The sequence below is a fragment of the Chionomys nivalis genome, chromosome Y, assembly GCF_950005125.1.
Source record: "Chionomys nivalis chromosome Y, mChiNiv1.1, whole genome shotgun sequence".
NCBI classification, from domain to species: domain Eukaryota; kingdom Metazoa; phylum Chordata; class Mammalia; order Rodentia; family Cricetidae; genus Chionomys; species Chionomys nivalis.
The window spans coordinates 5,974,439-5,992,514 of record NC_080113.1 but is presented as its reverse complement, the minus strand read 5'-3'; the positions used below and the strand labels follow the sequence as shown (position 1 = coordinate 5,992,514).

The following is an 18,076-nucleotide window of genomic DNA, read 5'->3' as shown; positions in this document are numbered from 1 at the left end:
TATTACCCAGTCAGAGGTGACCTAGGACCCTACCCTTCTCAGATAGCAGTTGTTCTAGCTAGAGCCCAGGATTTGCTAGTTTGTGCTTTTCTCAGCCGGTTTACTCAACAATCTGTCCTACACAGGCAGAGGTGTTGTTCCATGATCAGTCCCAAGCTATGGTTTCATGCGGCAACAGGCACCTGAGGTTTTCAGTGCAGCGTCCCACATGCATGTGCTTCTCAAAGAGCAAGGTCCCACTCGAGACTTCACTCAGGCACCTTATCCTGCAAGACTGGTCTTTTCACAGTGCACTGTAGCAGGAACCTATAATTTTTAGAGTCCAACAAATTTGTCTCTCCCAGCGTCTTACTAGTCTGCTCTACCCTAGCAGCCACATATTAGGGTCCTTAAGGAACTGTCAGCGTAGCCCCACCCAAGCAGCAGAACGTTGTTAGCCATCCTAAGCTAGGTTCCTGCCACAAACCCATCTGTCAGAGAAAGCGGCATCTCCCCCTCCCACAGGGTTTCTCTGTAGCTTTCTAGCCTGTCCTGGAACTAGCTCTTGTTTAACAGGCTGGCCTCGAACTCACAGAGATCCGCCTGCCTCTGCCTCCCGAGTGCTGGGATTAAAGGTTTGCGCCACCACCACCTATCCAGCGGCATTTTAGCATCCTTTTCTTTACAGGCTACAGTAGTTCACAAACTGGCCATACTCAGCCGGCCTTATATAGGAGGAGTATTCCCCGCACAGAGACCAGAATCTTTGTAGCCTACTCAACCAAGTGGGCAGTATCTTAGAAAATTTCCCTACCCAATTACTCCAATTCTCACAAGTCGGGTCTCCCCAGGCTCCGTCGCCCACCCTTATAAATCAGCAGCACCTCACAAACCTGTTCTACCCGGTCCACGGAGAGTAAAAGAACCTCGCCTCACGAGGTGATAGCACGAGCCTGTCCTTAAAGGAAGTGCCTAACGAGAGGACTCTGCGCAAGCGCAAGTGACGTCTTCATTAAGTCTAACCTATCAAAGTGGTGAGTCGCTCAGGCCTCTCCTTCCAGGAGGCGGGAGTCCAACCCTACGCAGGTGACGTGTTAGGACGCAGGCTACGTATTCCTGAACTGTAACGTATCATCATAGCACGAGCTTGTCCCCGACACAAGCTCTTCCTGATGCCTAACCTAAGTGTTGTTTTATCAGGAGCCTACACCGAGGCAATGATACTATAGCATTAATACGTGTTGCCTGTGGTTCAGGTGCTCTGAGCTGGAAAAGTTAAACTGACTTTGCTGTGAACCCAAAGCGGCACCTGAAACAAAATGGTGCCTAAATGCTTGGCGCCTTCGGCCAAACACCTCACAACCCCCAAGCCCCGCCCCAAATCTAAACAACCGCTAATAGAAGCAACTAATTAAAAAACTATCAGTCACCCATTTCATACAAGTACATATTTAAATCCCTATTCCCTCCTGCTCAAGCAAATTTACTCTCCCATGAACAGACTTTTGCTCCGTTTGAAAGAATACATATGTAATATTCGGATGTACGTTCAATTTTAAAACATTTCTGCCAACCACGACAGAAAAATAGGTCTGAATTATATTTCCCCGTGACAGCAGATAATAACGTTATATTATCTTTACTAAGATATAAAATGATGAATTAATTCATTACCTTTTGCTGATATTCTAATTTTTGTCTCAACAGATCACACACGCCTGAAGCAACCCGAACTTCCAGTTAACCGCTCAACCCGCCTGGCAAGTCATATAAACAGGACGCAGGGACCCGGATGTCATCAACCGCAAAGGAAGTAGGGAAGTCGGGAGCTGTAGAGGATTGAACTAAGAAATGACTTTGTTGAGAGGGGTTACGATATTAGGTTTCAGAGTCAGAGATGAAGACTTTACTTAATGAATAGGGGAGAAGAATAGGTGAATGGTGAACAACTTGTTGAGTCAGTTTAAGTGGAAGCAGCACTTCACAAACCCATGCTGGTATTGGGCTGGAAGTCTATGCCTCCATTAATCCCGAGATAGCAGTTACAGAGTTGCTGCTACAGTTCTGGGCTTAAACCTAAGGCAGTGTACTACCTCGCTGCTGTCCGTTTAAAAATTTCAAATTACCAAAATATATTCACTAACTTGTATGCATCATTTTAAAATTTTCTTCTTATCACCAAGATAGCTCAGTGGATAAGAGAACTGGCAGCTCTTCCAAAGGTCCTAAGTTCAATTCTCTGCTACCACATGGTGGCTCTTGTACAACCATCTATAATGAGACCAGGTAAAATTCCCAGTGTCTGTCTCAGGCAGATCCATGGTCGGTACCTCTACTCTGCTTTCTTCCTCCCAGAATTCAGTTCTGTCTTCTTAACCTACCTAAGTTCTGCTCTATCAGGTCAAGGCAGTTTCTTTTTTCTTTTCTTTCTTTCTTTCTTTCTTTCTTTCTTTCTTTCTTTCTTTCTTTCTTTCTTTCTTTCTTCCTTCCTTCCTTCCTTCCTTCCTTCCTTCCTTCCTTTCTATTTATTTATTTATTTATTTATTTATTTATTTATTTATTTATTTATTTTTGAGTTTTCGAGACAGGGTTTCCTGTGGTTTTGGAGCCTGTCCTGGAACTAGCTCTTGTAGACCAGGCTGGCCTCGAACTCACAGAGGTCCGCCTGTCTCTGCCTCCCGAGTGCTGGGATTAAAAGCGTGCACCACCACTGCCCGGCCCAAGGCAGTTTCTTTATTAACCTAGGAAAGCAACACACAGACAGAAGGACCTCCTACACTATTTCCTCTTTGCTGTTTACACAAAAAGGAAGGTTTTTAATTTAACATAGCAACATTACATGTAACAGAACAGTTATCAAGCAAGAATTATAGTTACAATATTTATATCTATTTTATCTTTTATCATAACTAAGGAAAACTACACTGAAGTTCTCTGAGTAATCCAGATTGATTACAAAATAGGTACAAAAAGGACTTGTTGGGAAGATGAATGGCACAACAGTATGGTGAGGGAGCAACAGCTGGTAATGGGAGTGAATATGATCAAAATATATTATACATTTGTAGTAAAATGCCATAATGCAGTCCATTATTATATATAATTTACATATGCCTATAAAAATTTTAAAATATGTAACATATGTATATACACACTAAATAAGTTCACATCATAAAACTTAAAATTCTTTTCATTTTATCATGAGTTAAATCAAGAAGACTCAGTAAACTCAAACAAAATTTACCAAACCTCTAAAGTAAGTATAGCTCTATGGGAAAAAAAAAAAGAAAGGTAAATTATCCTGACTTGGTAATGCAAGCTGCCTGCTTGGGATCCTGGAGCCAAAGGATTCCAGGTTCAAAGCCTGGCTGGGTTACACAATGATTTCAAGACTAGCCTGGGCAACTTAGTGACATTGTGCTTGAAAAAAAATATAAAATGATGACCAAGTTTCCATCAACAGGACTGTAAAATGTGTGTATATATGTCTCGCTTTTACATGTTTTTATGAATAAGTAGGATATGAAGAATTCTTAGGTCATAGATATCTTTCTGTACAATACAGTAAGAATATATTCATGGTAGTCAAAAGTTGTCACAAATAGTGCTAATTACTGTAATCTACAGTGTTTGAGTAATAAGGATGCGGATATATCTTTTGTAATAAATGTATCACTTTAGTTGGAAGCATTGATGTGGAGAGGCAATTAGGAGGGGAAGGATTTCTAGGGAACTCTAGGAATGTACTATTCAATATTGCTATGCACTTAAATTGTACTAATTAGTTGTTTGATAGTCATTTCTTTTCCATTATCTAATATATATTTTTCTTGTTTCCCCTGTTATATCATTGGATGATTTACAGGTTAACATAAGACATAGATAGGTAGGTTGATAGATAGACAGGTCGATATATATATATATATATATATATGTATATATATGATTTATATGTATATTTACTAATGAATATGCATTATTTATTAAGTATATATTCCTCCCCGACTTTTCAGGGCTTCATATAATCTGGACTGACCTCTTTTCTCTGATGCCTAGAATAACTGTGAACTCTTGATCCTCCTGAGACTACAAGAATGCACCACCAAAAACTGAAATGTTAAAACATTTGTATTTCTTGTTATTACAGCTATATGCAGACTTCTCTTCATTATTTCAAGTATTCTATCCCCTGTCGTTGTTTCTTTGATTTCATTTACTTGGAAGGTACATATTATTTTCGTCTTTTAGTAAAATATTTTAACATACATATTTGATGTCACCATTTGACCATAGACACACTTTTAGACTCCTGAGCAATTTAGGATATTAGGATTTTTTTTAACTCCATATCCAATGGTCCCTAATGTCCCAATTCAGGTCACGTAATACTTGATTCCATTTTATTTTCAACCCTACCCTCCCTCATCATTGTCTTTCTTATTATTGATTTCTTTCTTTTTTTATTGAAAAAAAAAATTTCCGCCTCCTCCCAGCCTCCCATTTCCCTTCCACTCCTCCCATTTCCCTCCCCCTACTCCCTCCCCCTCCCCTCCCCCTCCCTCTCCAGTACTAAGAGCAGTCAGGGTTCCCTGCCCTGTGGGAAGTCCAAGGTCCTCCCCCCTCCATCCAGGTCTAGGAAGGTGAGCATCCAAACAGACTAGTCTCCCACTAAGCCAGAACATGAAGTAGGATCAAAACCCAGTGTTGGTCTGAAGCTGCTTCCGGAGGCTAGGCGGCCGCGGCTGGGGCGGGGAGGGGGCGCAGGACCACAAGCAGGGTCCTTGAGCTGCAGGGTCAGTTCCTGCCCCCCCCCAGCAGCATGGCATCCTGGGCCCAGCCCTCTGAGCCCGCTGCTCGGCCACCTGCTGGTGTCCCACCATTGGAGGACTTTGAGGTGCTTGATGGGGTAGAAGATGCAGATGGGGAAGAGGAAGAAGAGGAGGAAGATGACCTCAGTGGGCTGCCGCCACTAGAGGATATGGGACAGCTGACAGTGGAGGAGACTGAGGAGCCAGGAACCCTGGCTCGGGAGTTCCTGGCAGCCACAGAACCTGAGCCAGCCCCAGCCCCAGCCCCTGAAGAGTGGCTGGACATCCTGGGGAACGGACTGCTGCGGAAGAAGACACTGGTCCCTAGCCCGCCAGGCTCTAGCCGCCCTCTCAAGGGCCAGGTGGTGACCGTGCACCTGCAGATGTCCCTAGAAAATGGCATCCACGTACAAGAAGAGCCTGAACTGACCTTCACGCTGGGAGACTGTGATATCATCCAGGCCTTGGACCTCAGTGTCCCGCTCATGGATGTGGGCGAGACAGCCATTGTCACCGCTGACTCCAAGTACTGCTATGGTCCCCAAGGCAGCAGGAGCCCGTACATCCCCCTCACACACATGCGGCCCTGTGACTGGAAGTCACCCTGAAGATGGCAGAGGATGAACCTGACCTTGAGATGCTGAGTGGGCAGGAGCGTGTGGCTCTGGCAAACCGCGAGCGGGAGTGTGGCAATGCCCACTACCAGCGTGCTGGCTTTGTGCTGGCTGCCAACTCCTATGACTTGGCCATCAAGGCCATCACCTCCAGTGCCAAAGTGGACATGACCTGTGAGGAAGAGGAGCAGCTGCTACAACTGAAGGTCAAGTGTCTGAACAACCTTGCAGCATTGCAGCTGAAGCTGGACCACTACCGTGCAGCACTGCGCTCCTGCAGCCAGGGGCTAGAGCACCAGCCTGACAACATCAAGGCACTGTTCCGCAAGGGCAAGGTGCTGCCTCAGCAAGGAGAATATAGTAAGGCCATCCCCATCCTGAGGGCTGCCCTGAAGCTGGAACCTTCCAACAAGACAATCCATGTGGAGCTCTCAAAGCTGGTGAAGAAGCGTGCTGCACAGCAGAGCACAGAGACTGCCCTGTACCGAAAGATGCTGAGCAACCCCAGCCTGCTGCCCGCCAAGTGTCCGGGCAAGGGGGCCTGGTCCATCCCATGGAAGTGGCTGTTTGGGGCGACTGCTGTGGCCCTGGGGGGCGTGGCTCTCTCTGTGGTCATTGCTGCCAGGAACTGACTGCCCCCCTGCACACCTGGCCCCGACCTGTGCTCCCCAATTCACCCAGGCTCCCTGTCCACTGCCCTCCCTGGCCGAGCCACCTCCTCTGGGTTGGGAGAGCAAAGATTGGGGTCACACACCCCAACAAGCAGGAAGGACTGAGGCCCTGAAGGGGTTCATGGGGTACAGCCCAGGTGGAGGGGCCCCGTTGCTCCAGACCCAACTGTCTCTGTTCCACATCCCTGCCTTCTGGGCTCTGGCCTCAATTTTTCCCGCTCATTAGGCCTGGGGCAACCCTTACTACTAGTCCTGCTACCTGCCTCCTGTCCAGGCTCCCCCACAGTGAATGAAATAAAGCCTCACCCCGCAAAAAAAAAAAAAAAAAAAAAGCAAACAACAACAACAAAAAACCCCGTGCCATTGTCCTTGTCTTCTCATCAGCCCTCATTGTAAGCCATGTTCAGAGAGTCCGGTTTTATCCCATGCTTATTCAGTCTCAGTCCAGCTGGCCTTGGTGAGTTCACAATAGATCAGCCCACTGTCTCAGTGGGTGGGTGCACCCCTCGTGGTCCTGACTTCGTTGTACACGTTCTCCCTCCTTCTGTTCCTCATTGGGACCTTGGGAGCTCAGTCCGGTGCTCCAGTGTGGGTCTCTGTCTCTATCTCCATCCATCGCCAGATGAAGGTTCTATGGTGATATGCAAGATATTCATCAATATGGCTATAGGATAGGTTCATTTCAGGTTCCCTATCCTCAGCTGCCCAAAGAACTAACTGGGGACATCACCCTGGTCACCTGGGAGCCCCTATAGAGTCAGGTCTCTTGACAACCCTAAGATGGCTCCCTTAATTAGGATATATACATCCCTGCTCCCATATCCACCCTTCCTTTATCCCAACCATCCGATTTCCCCAAGTGCCCCCCATCATCCCCTTCTCACTTTTCTCTCCCCATCTCCCCTCACCCCTATCCCACCCCACCCCTAAGATCCCAATTTTTTGCCCAGCAATCTTGTCTACTTCCCATATCCAGGAGGATAACTATATGTTTTTCTTTGGGTTCACCTTCTTATTTAGCATTTTAAGGAACACAAATTATAGACTCAATGTCCTTTATTTATGACTAGAAACTAATTAAGAGTGAGTGCATCCCAAGTTCATCTTTTTGGGTCTGGGTTACCTCAATCAGGATAGTGTTTTCTATTTCCATCCATTGACATGCAAAATTCAAGAAGTCATTGTTTTTTACCGCAGAGTAGTACTCTAATATGTATATATTCCACACTTTCTTCATCCATTCTTCCATTAAAGAGCATCTAGGTTGTTTCCAGGTTCTGGCTATTACTAAAAATGCTGTTATGAACATAATTGAGCATATCCTTTTGTAGTATGATAGGGCATCTCTTGGGTATATTCCTAAGAGTGGTATTACTGGGTCCAGGGGTAGGTGGATCCCAAATTTCCTGAAAAACTGCCACACTACTTTCGAAAGTATTTGCTGGTTTGCATTCCCACCAGCAATAGATGAGGGTACCCCTTTCTCCACAACTTCTCCAGCAAAGGCTATCATTGGTGTATTTGATTTTAGCCATTCTGACAGGTGTAAGATGGTATCTCAAAGTTGTTTTATTTGCATTTCCCTGATCGCTAAGGAGGTTGAGCATGACCTTACGTGTCTTTTGGCCATTTGAACTTCTTCTGTTGAGAATTCTCTGTTCAGTTCAGCCCCATTTTTTAATTGGGTTAATGATCATTTTAAAGTCTAGTTTCTTGAGTTCTTTATATATTTTGGAGATCAGACCTTTGTCAGTTGCGGGGTTGGTGAAGATCTTCTCCCAGTCAGTGGGTTCCCTTTTTGTCTTAGTGACAGGATCCTTTGCTTTACAGAAGCTTCTCAGTCTCAGGAGGTCCCATTTATTCAATGATGTCCTTAATGTCTGTGCTGCTGGGGTTATACATAGGAAACGATCTCTTGTGCCCATGTGTTGTAGAGTACTTCCCACTTTCTTTTCTATCAGGGTCAGTGTGTTCAGATAGATAATGAGATCTTTGATTCATTTGTGCTTGAGTTTTGTGCATGGTGATAAATATTGGTCTAAATTCATTCTACGACAGGTTGACATCCAGTTGTGCCAGCACCATTTGTTGAAGATGCTTTCTTTCTTCCATTGTACACTTTTAGCTCCTTTATCAAAAATGAGGTATTCATAGGTTTGTGGGTTAATATCTGGGTCTTTGATTCAATTCCATTGGTCGACTTCTCTGTTTTTATGCCAACACCACGCTGTTTTCATTACTGTAGCTCTGTAATAGAGTTTGAAGTCAGTGATGGTAATGCCTCCAGATGATCTTTGATTGTATAAGATGTTTTGGCTATCCTGGGTTTTTTGTTTTTCCATATAAAGTTGATTATTGTCCTCTCAAGATCTGTGAAGAACATTGATGGGACCTTAATGGGGATTGCATTGTATCTATAAATTGCCTTTGGTAGAATTGCCATTTTAACTATGTTGATCCTCCCAATCCAAGAGCAAGGGAGAGCCTTCCATTTTCTGGTGTCCTCTTTAATTTCAATTTCTTTCTTTAATGCCTTAAAGTTCTTGTCAAATAGATCTTTCACTTCCTTGTTCAGAGTTACCCCAAGATATTTTATGCTATTTGTGGCTATCGTGAAAGGTGATGCTTCTCTGATTTCCCTCTCTGCTTCCTTATCCTTAGTGTATAGGAGGGCAACTGATCTTTTGGAGTTGATCTTATATCCTGTCACATTACCAAAGGTGTTTATCAGCTGTAGGAGTTCTTTGGTGGGGTTTTGGGGGTCACTTATGTACACTATCATATCATCTGCAAATAACGAAAGCTTAACTTCTTCCTTTCCAATTCGAATCCACTTGATCCCCTTATGTTGTCTTATTGCTATTGCTAGAACTTCAAGCACTATATTGAAGAGGTATGGAGAGAGTGGACATCCTTGTCTTGTTCCTGATTTTATTGGAATGGCTCTGAGTTTCTCTCCGTTTAAATTGATGTTAGCTGTCGGCTTGCTGTAGATAGGTTTTATTATATTTAGGTATGACCCTTGTATCTCTTATCTCTCCAAGACCTTCATCATAAAGGGGTGTTGAATTTTGTTGAATCCTTTTCAGTATGTAATGAAATGATCATATGGTTTTTTTTTCTTTCAGTTTATTTATATGGTGGATTACATTGATAGTTTTGCATATGTTGAACCAGCCCTGCATCTCTGAGATGAAGCCTACTTGATCATAATGGATAATTTTTCCAATGTCTTCTTGGATTCGACTTGCCAGTATTTTATTGAGAATTTTTGTGTCGATGTTCATGAGTGAGATAGGCCTGTAGTTCTCTTTCGTGGTTGGGTCTTTGTGTGGTTTTGGTATCAGGATAACTGTAGCTTCATAAAAGGAATTTTGCAATGACTCTTCTGTTTCTATATTGTGAAATACATTAAGGAGTATAGGTATTAGCTTTGATTAGGTCTTCTGGAAGTTCTGGTAGAATCCTGCATTGAAGCCATCTGGTCCTGGGCTTTTTTTGGTAGGGAGATTTTTGATAACAGTTTCTAATTCTTCGTGACTAACATGTTTATTTAGATTGTTCACCTGGTCTTGTTTTAGCTTTGGTATATGGTACTTATCTAAAAAATGTCCATTTCTTTTGCAATTTCCAGTAGTGGCATACAGGCTTTTGTAGTAAGATCTAATGATTCTCTGAATTTCTCTGTGTCTGTGGTTACGTACCCCTTTTCCTTTCTGATTTTATTTATTTGCGTGTTCTCTCTCTGTCGTTTAATTAGTTTGGATAGGGGTTCGTCGATCTTGTTCATTTTCATTCTTTATTTCTTTTTTGACCCAGGTGTGGTTCAGTAGTTGACTGTTCAGTTTCCATGAGTTTGTTGGCTTTCTGGGGGTAGCATTGTTGTTGCCTTCTAACTTTAATCTGGGGTGATCTGATAAGACACAGGTGGACACTGATATTTTTTTTATCTGTGGAGGTTTCCTTTGTTACCGAGTATGTGGTCAATTTTTGAGAAGGTTCCATGAGCTGCAGAGAATAATGTATATTCTTTCCTATTTGGGTGGAGTGTTCTATAAACGTCTGTTAAGTCCAGTTGCTTCATTACCTCCAACAATTCTTTTAATTCACTATCAGGATTCTGTCTGATTGAGCTTTTCATTGGAGAGAGAGGTTTGTTGAAGTCTCCTACTACTAGTGTGTGTGGTTTGATGTCTGCCTTGAGTTTTGGTAATTTCTTTTACGTAAGTGGGTGCTTTTATATTAGGGGCGTAGATATTTAGGATTGAGACTGCATCCTGATGAATTGTTCCTGTAATGAGTATAAAGTGTCCATCTCGATCTCTTCTGATTGATTTTAGTTCGAAGTCAGTTTTGCTAGAAATTAGTATGGCCACCCCTGCTTTTTCTTAGGACCATTTGCTTGATAAACCTTTTCCCAGCCCTTTACTCTGAGTAGATGTCTGTCTTTGTGGTTGAGGTGTGTTTCTTGCAAACAGCATGATGTTGGATCCTGTTGTCGTATCCAATCTCTTAGTCTGTGCCTTTTTATAGGTGAATTGAGACCACTAATACTAAGTGATATTAATGACCAGTGGTTGTTTACTCCGGTTATTCCTATTGCTTTTGGTAGTAGAGTTTGTGTGTCTCCCTTCTTTGAGTCTTGCTGGTGAAGGGTTGCTAATAACCTGAGTTATTGTAGGCAGTGTTGGCTATGTTGGATTCCTTGGGTTGTGATTTTTCTTCTATTACTTTCTGTAGGGCTGGATTTGTGGCTATATATTATTTAAATTGTTCTTACCCTGGAAATTCTTGTTTCTCCATTGATAGTGAAAGATAGCTTGGCTAGGTATAGTAGTTTCGGTTTGCATCCATGGTCTCTTAGTTTCTGCAGTACCTCTGTCCAGGACCTTCTGGCTTTCGTGGTTTCCATAGAGAAGTCAGGTGTAAGTCTGATCAGTTTACCTTTATAAGTTACTTGCCCTTTTTTCTTTGCCGCTCTTAATATTCTTTCTTTAACTTGTATATTTTGTGTTTTGATTATTATATGGCGAGGGGATTTTTTTTGATCCAGTCTGTTTGATGTTCTGTATGCTTCTTGAATATTCAAAGGAATATCTTTTTTTATGTTGGGAAAGTTTTCTTCCATAATTTTGTTAAAAATATTTTCTGGGCCTTTGAGCTGTGACTCTTCTCCTTCTTCTATCCCTATTATTCTTGTTTGTTCTTTTTATTGTGTCCCATATTTCCTGAATGTTTTGTGATGAGAATTTGTTGGTTTTGCTGTTTTCTTTGATCAATGCGTTAATTTTCTCTCTGTTGTCTTCAAAATCTGAGATTCTTTCTTCTATCTCTTGTATTCTATTGATTCTGCTTGTTTCTGTAGTCTCTGCTCGTTGACCCAGATTTTCTATATCCAGCTGGTCCTCAGTTTGTGTTTTCTTCCTTGCTCAATTTCAGCTTTCAATTCTTGAACTGTTTCCAATACCTGTTTGATCATTTTTTCTTGGTTTCCCAGGGTATTATTTACGTATTTACTCATTTCTTCAAACTTTTTGTTATACTTCTCATCCATTTCTATAGGGGTGTTTTTTACATGTTGTTTAAGAACTCTATTGCTTTCATAAAGTCAATTTTTTCTACTTCTTCTTGATTAAGGTCTTCATGTCCTCCTGTTGTGAGGTCACTGGGTTCTGGTGGTTTCATGTTGTTTTTCAGATTGTTGGGTGATTTCTTGCATTGGCACCTGCACATCTCTTCCTCCGAATGCTCTCCTATGGATCTTCTTTTACAGGATCAGGTCTTCTTGCCCACTGATGGATCTTCTGGTGCTGAAATCAGGGCTCCTTCCTGGCCAGGTAGCTCGCAAACAAAGGGCCTACCTTGCTTGCTGCAGGTAGGCTATTGAGACAAAGGGACACCCGTCTGCCCAGTTTCCCTTACGACTTGGTCCCAGCGCCCAAACAGGCTGAGATGTGTGATATTATGTGTCCGAATAAGGGAGGGAGGCGGGGGGGGGGCTTCCGGGTGCAAGCTGGGTGGGATAGGAAGAGAGAGGCAGTAGCCAGGGAGTATAGCCCCTGCAGGAAGTCCAGGCTCTCATCCATTTCTTTAAGGGAGTTTTTCACCTCCTGTTTAAGGGACTCTATCACTTTTATAATGTCAATTTTTTCTACCTCTGAATTAGGGTGTTCAAGTCCTCCTGTTATAAGGTGGCTGGGTTCTGGTATTAACATGTTGTTTTTCAGATTGTTGGAGGAATTATTGCATTGGCACCTGCCCATCTCTTCCTTCAAATGCTCTCCGTTGGATCTTCTGGTACAGGTTCAGGTCCCCTTGCTGGGCAGGGACCTCACAGACAAAAGGCCAACCTTGCATCAGGCAAGCTATTGAAACAAAGGAACTCCTGGCCAGTTGCTCTTACACCTTGTCCCAGCACCCAAACAGGCTGAGCTGGGGGATCTTACTACCCCAAAGAAGGGAGGAAGAAGTGAGGGGGTTCCTGAGTGCAAGCTGGGATGGGATAGGAAGAGAGAGGCAGTAGCCGGGGAGAGAAGCCCCTGCAGAATGACCAGGAAGTTTAGGGAGTTGAGGAATGTCTATGCTCCATTTCCCAGTCTTCTGCCGCAGGTCAGGAACTCACTAACCCCTCTGATGGATCATCTGGTACAGGATCAGGGCCCTTGCTGGCCAGGGACTTTGCAGACAAAAGGCCTACCTTGCTGCTGGCTGGCTATTGAAACTCGAAATTACATCTTATAGTGTAAGAATGGCCAAGATCAAAAACACTGATGACAACTTATGCTAGAAAGATTGTGAGGCAAAGGAACCACTCCTGCATTGCTGTTGAGAATTCATTCTGGTACAGCTCCTTGGGATGTCAGTTGGCAATTTCTCAGAAAATTTGAAACAATCTTCCTCAAGACCCAGTAAAAGCACTTATGGGTATATATCCAAAGGATGCTCAATTGTGCCACAAGGACATGTCCTCAACTATGTTCATAGCCAGAACCTGGAAACAACCTAAATGCCCCTCAGTAGAAGAAGGAATAAGGAAAATGTGGTACATTTACACCTTGGAGAACTACACAGCAGAAAAAAATATTGCAAGCAAATGGATGGAGCTAGAAAACATCATTTTGAGTGAGGTAATCAAAACACAGAAAGAATATTATTATATGGACTCACTCATAAATGGTTTTTATACATAGAGCAAAGAAAAACAGCCAACAAATCACAATACCAGAGAACCTAGACAACAATGAGGACACTAAGAGAGACTCACATCGTTCTAATCTACATGGGAAGTAGAAAAAGACAAGATCTTCTGAGTAAATTAGGAGGATGGGGACCTTGGGAGAGGGTTCAAGGAAAGGGATGAGGCTGGGGAAAGCAGAGAAAATTGTAGAGCTTAATAAAAATTAAAAAAAAATGTACAAAAGAAAGAGTTGAAAGTGTACAAAATCATACTTCAATGGTTTACGTGGAAAATGATCCTTGTAGACTCAGGTATTTGAACACTCAGTCCCCAACTGGTGGTGAGTTTCAGGTTATAGAACCTCCAGGAGATACAGCTTTGCTGGACATGACAGGCTTTGAGAATATAAATATTTACCCAGATTGTGATCTCTCTGCTTCCTGTTTGTGGATGTAAATGGAACTATTTAGAGACCTGCGCATACCAAATGTATAATAGATTATATCATTATATATTATATTATATTATATATATTACATTATGATAGATTATCGACTCAATCCCTCTGAAACAGCAAGCTAAAATAAGCTTGTTTTTATATTTGATGATATTATATTATAATATATCATTATATATTATATTATAGTTATTATATTATATATATATATATATATTACATTATGATAGATTATCGACTCAATCCCTCTGAAACAGCAACCTAAAATAAGCTTGTTTTTCCTGGAATTGCTTTCTGACAGGGTAATTATAACAACAACAGAAAATAATAACAACTGTACTGGGTGCAGGTTAGATTCTGTGAATGCAGTCATGTTGCATTTTATATAGGATTGATACTCAAACTTTATTCTAATGTAACTAGTAAAACTACTCCAAGGTGGTGGTTCACGATAAGATCTGACACCGCTATTGTTTCAGAACTGGGTTCACCTATGGATTTGTGATTAATACAGCTGAGATTCTGCAAGATCACAGGAGCTGCAACAGGAAATACCTACCCATAGCTGAAGAAAATCGATCCTGCCCCAGCCACCCCACAGCTATTTCATGAATAACATGGTATGTGATTTTGCTGGTTTACCATGATCATGGAAAAGACCTTCCATATTGACTCTCCAGAAGAGACTGAAGAGTGGATGGGCTATCCAGATGGTGTCCAACAAGGTGAAGTAGGGGACCCAGGTGAGGATGCTATAGCGTAAAAGTATGGCTCCCCTAATGACTGACTCTTCCACATCTGAGATGATGGTGGTGGTTGTCAACAAGGAATGGGTCAAAGTGACCATGAAAGACCTCTATTATTCCAAACTCCCAGGTAAGGACACCTTTGGCAAAGTCATCTCAGTGCAGGAGAAGGCCACTGGCTGCTATTATGCCATGGAGATCCTGAGGAAGGAAGTCACCATTGCCAAAGATGAAGTTTCCCCCCACACTCACTGAGAGCTGGTCCTGCAGAACATCATGCATCCCTTTCTTACCATCCTGAAGTATGCCTTCCAAACTTTGTGATGGAGGGGGTGAGCTATTCTTCATCTCTCTCAGGAGCAAGTCTTCACAGAGTATCAGTACCAATTTATGGTACAGAGATCGTGTCAGCTCTTGAGTAATTGAACTCAAAGAATGTGGTGTACTGTGACATCAAGCTGCAAAACCTTATTCTGGACAAAATTGGGCACATCAAGATCTCTGGCTTTGGCTTGTGCATAGAGGGCATCAGTGAGGGGGCCACCATGAAAACCTTCTGTGGTACCCCAAGTTCCTGGCACCTGAGGAGCAGGAAGACAATGACTACAGTTGTGCAGTGGACTGGAGGGGCTGGGGTGCGGTCATATAGAGGATGTGTGGCCGCCTGCCCTTTACAACCAGGATCTTGAGCACCTCATTGAGGCCATTTGCATGGAAGAGATCTACTTCCCAGAAATGGTTGGATAGAGGCCAAGTCCTTGTTGGCTGGACTGAAGAAGGACCCTAAGCAGAGGCTTGGTGGAGGTCTCAGTGATGTAAAGGAGGTCATGAAGCACAGCTTCTTCCTCCACATCAACTGGCAGGATGTGGTACAGAGAAAGCTCCTGCCCACCTTTTAAATCTCATGTCATGTCCGAAGTGGACACAAGGTACTTTGATGATGAGGTCACCGCCAAGTTAATCACAGTCACAGCCCTGGAACGCTATGACAGCCTGGCTTGCTGGAACTGGAGCAGCAGATGCACTTCAGCAGTTCTCCTACTCCACCAGCACCAGAGACTGAGCAGCCCTCTGGAACCACAGGACTGAAGCATGGCTGCCATCAACTGCCTGGGTGTCTTTTAGAGAAAAAATTCTTTTGCCTTTTGGCTTTTATTCCCTTCCATGTGCCCCTCACTTCCATATCTAGTTTCTCCTTCAGCTCTTCCCAGCCTTATCAGTCCTGGAAGCCCTCTCTTCCAGTCTCCTCTCTGCTCCCAGATGAGTGCTATTGGGAGGATGGACTGTTGGGAGGATGAAGAAAAGTTATATCACCACATCCTCCAAGTGGGTAATGTGGGGAGCCACGTGCTTACCTGGGTTTGGAGGCAAGCCAGAAGAGGCCACATCTGGATGAATCCTGGCCCCTCCAGCACTAGAGTCCTTGTATGCTGTTAGCTGAGCAACCAACCTATCTGCCACCACCTCACCTGGGGCAGATAAACCATAATGTCCAGGGACAGACAGAGGCCTTTGGAAGTCCAGGCATCTGGATTTGGCATCATAGAAAGTGGAGCCAAGCCCTTGGGTCTTGGTGGGGGAACGAGGAGCTGCCTTTTGGACCTGCCACTTCTTCCCAAGCTGCTCTCTTGATTTGCACAGGGCAGGATGAACACCACCACCCTGCTCAACTAAGTTCTTTTAAAAGTCATTTTAAATGTGTGCAATTCTCCCTATAACACAAGTAGAGCCTATAAAAGGGGACCACTCTTTATTTATTATCCCATTTTATTTTTAAATATGTGTCTTTATTGCTTGTACTATACAAATATGAGGAGTAAGGAAAAGCCTTCCCAGCCTTCCTGTCCACAGCTGTATATCTTACCAGGGATCCCCTCTAGCCAGCCCTGTCTCCCGCTGGGTGCCAGCAGGTTTGGATGGCTCATTTTCTGCTAGGGTCAGAGGGAAGCCAACCTTGAGTGTTACACTTTTCACAACAAGACAGTAATAAGCCCCTAATACTTGACTGCAGTCTGAAAGGGGAGAGAGATGGGGATAGATGTCTCTGGTTACATTGGGATGGGTGCCACCTCATCCAGCCCCCCATTCTGGAGCATTAAGTTGAATGTGTGAATCAGAATCTGTGTCACGGTGGTAGGTGCCAGTGAGCACCCTGCCCTAGCATTGAACATCTAGGTTCATGGGATACAGGTGACCACAGCTGTATGCAGCACATGTGTGAGTGAGCTCAGTTCACACCACCAGCCTGAGTGTTTGATCCCATGGGGTACAATGGAGGAGGGTGTCCACCAGCTGCTGCGGCCAAGCTTCCCCATCCTCAGTATCTCTGGGCATTTGGAATTGAGTTTTCCTTGTTTACTCTCCCACTACACCCCTCAGAGAAAGCATTTACAAAAAAAAAAAAAAAAAAAAAACAGTAGGGGAGGGGTGTGTAATGATGGTATGGGATCGTCTGCTTTTTCATTTTTATGTGTGTTATCTGATAGTTCTCTCCCATCCCTACTGTCTTTTCCTTACTCCTCATATTTGTATAGTATAAGCAATAAAGACACACATTTAAAAATAAAATGGGATAATAAATAAAGAGTGGTCCCCTTTTATAGGCTCTACTTGTGTTATAGGGAGAATTGCACACATTTAAAATGACTTTTAAAAGAGCTTAGTTGAGCAGGGTGGTGGTGACAAACGGCTTTAATCTTAGCACCCAGAAGGCAGAGGCAGAGAGATCTCACTGAGTTCGAGGCCAGCCTGGTCTATAAGAGCTAGTTTCAGGAGAGGTTCCAAAGCTACAAAGAAAACCTATCTCAGGAACTAGAAAAAGAAAACTTTATTTGGTAGTGGATAATTGAAATAGAAGTAATTGTATTTGACTTTAGGAGTAGTTAAAGACTTACATCATTAAATCAAGTATGAAAAAATTTTAATATCTTAATTTCTAAAATATATAAATTATAGGGAGCCCAATAATAGCTACAAACATTGATAAAAACCATTGTTTTCCTAACAGAAACCAGGCCTGTGTAATTCCTCGCACTCTAATCAAAGTTGTAGATGTCTATGGTATTATGATGCAATCTACTGGACAAAACTCTTCCAACAGAATGTACTTCAGATTGTTGTATCACAGCTATAAGCTTTTAAATGCAACTTTCTGTCAAATACCCAAAGGTTTGAACTGGCTTTTCCTGTGTTGTTATTCAAATTCCTTCCCCATGAAAGGTATATTCGTAAATTCATGGGAAGGATTCTTTAAGTATAAGCATATACTAGGTGTATAAGCATATACTGTCACCTTACTCCTTTAAATAAAAACTCATTTGCAAGAATCTAAATCAGTAGAATTTATTGGTTGTTTCCACTGTCAGTATCTACTGGAACTGTCACAGTGGGTCTTTGACTAGCCAAGTGAGTCCTGAATAGACAGGAGTTGTTCCAGTTTAGCGAGCTCATTTTCCACGATGTTCAGATCAACTAGTATTCTTTTGTACATGGATAACAACTGTGTGATGTTAACATGGCAAGATTGAAGTTGTTGACTGTGAGATGTGCAGCATTGTTCCTGTGTGGTCCGAATGGGATTTCTTTCAAGGGGTACAGGAGAGGTTGACTCAGGTGAACTTTTCA

General features: G+C 43.0%; 3 pseudogenes; 2 read left to right on the top strand and 1 right to left on the bottom strand.

Moving 5' to 3' along the window:
* The window catches only part of LOC130868812 (ubiquitin-like modifier-activating enzyme 1 Y), a 964,755-nt pseudogene that overhangs the window by 81,590 nt on the left and 865,089 nt on the right, over window positions 1-18,076 (bottom strand).
* On the top strand, window positions 4,799-6,033 carry LOC130868837 (peptidyl-prolyl cis-trans isomerase FKBP8-like; annotated as a pseudogene).
* On the top strand, window positions 14,341-15,515 carry LOC130868798 (RAC-beta serine/threonine-protein kinase-like; annotated as a pseudogene).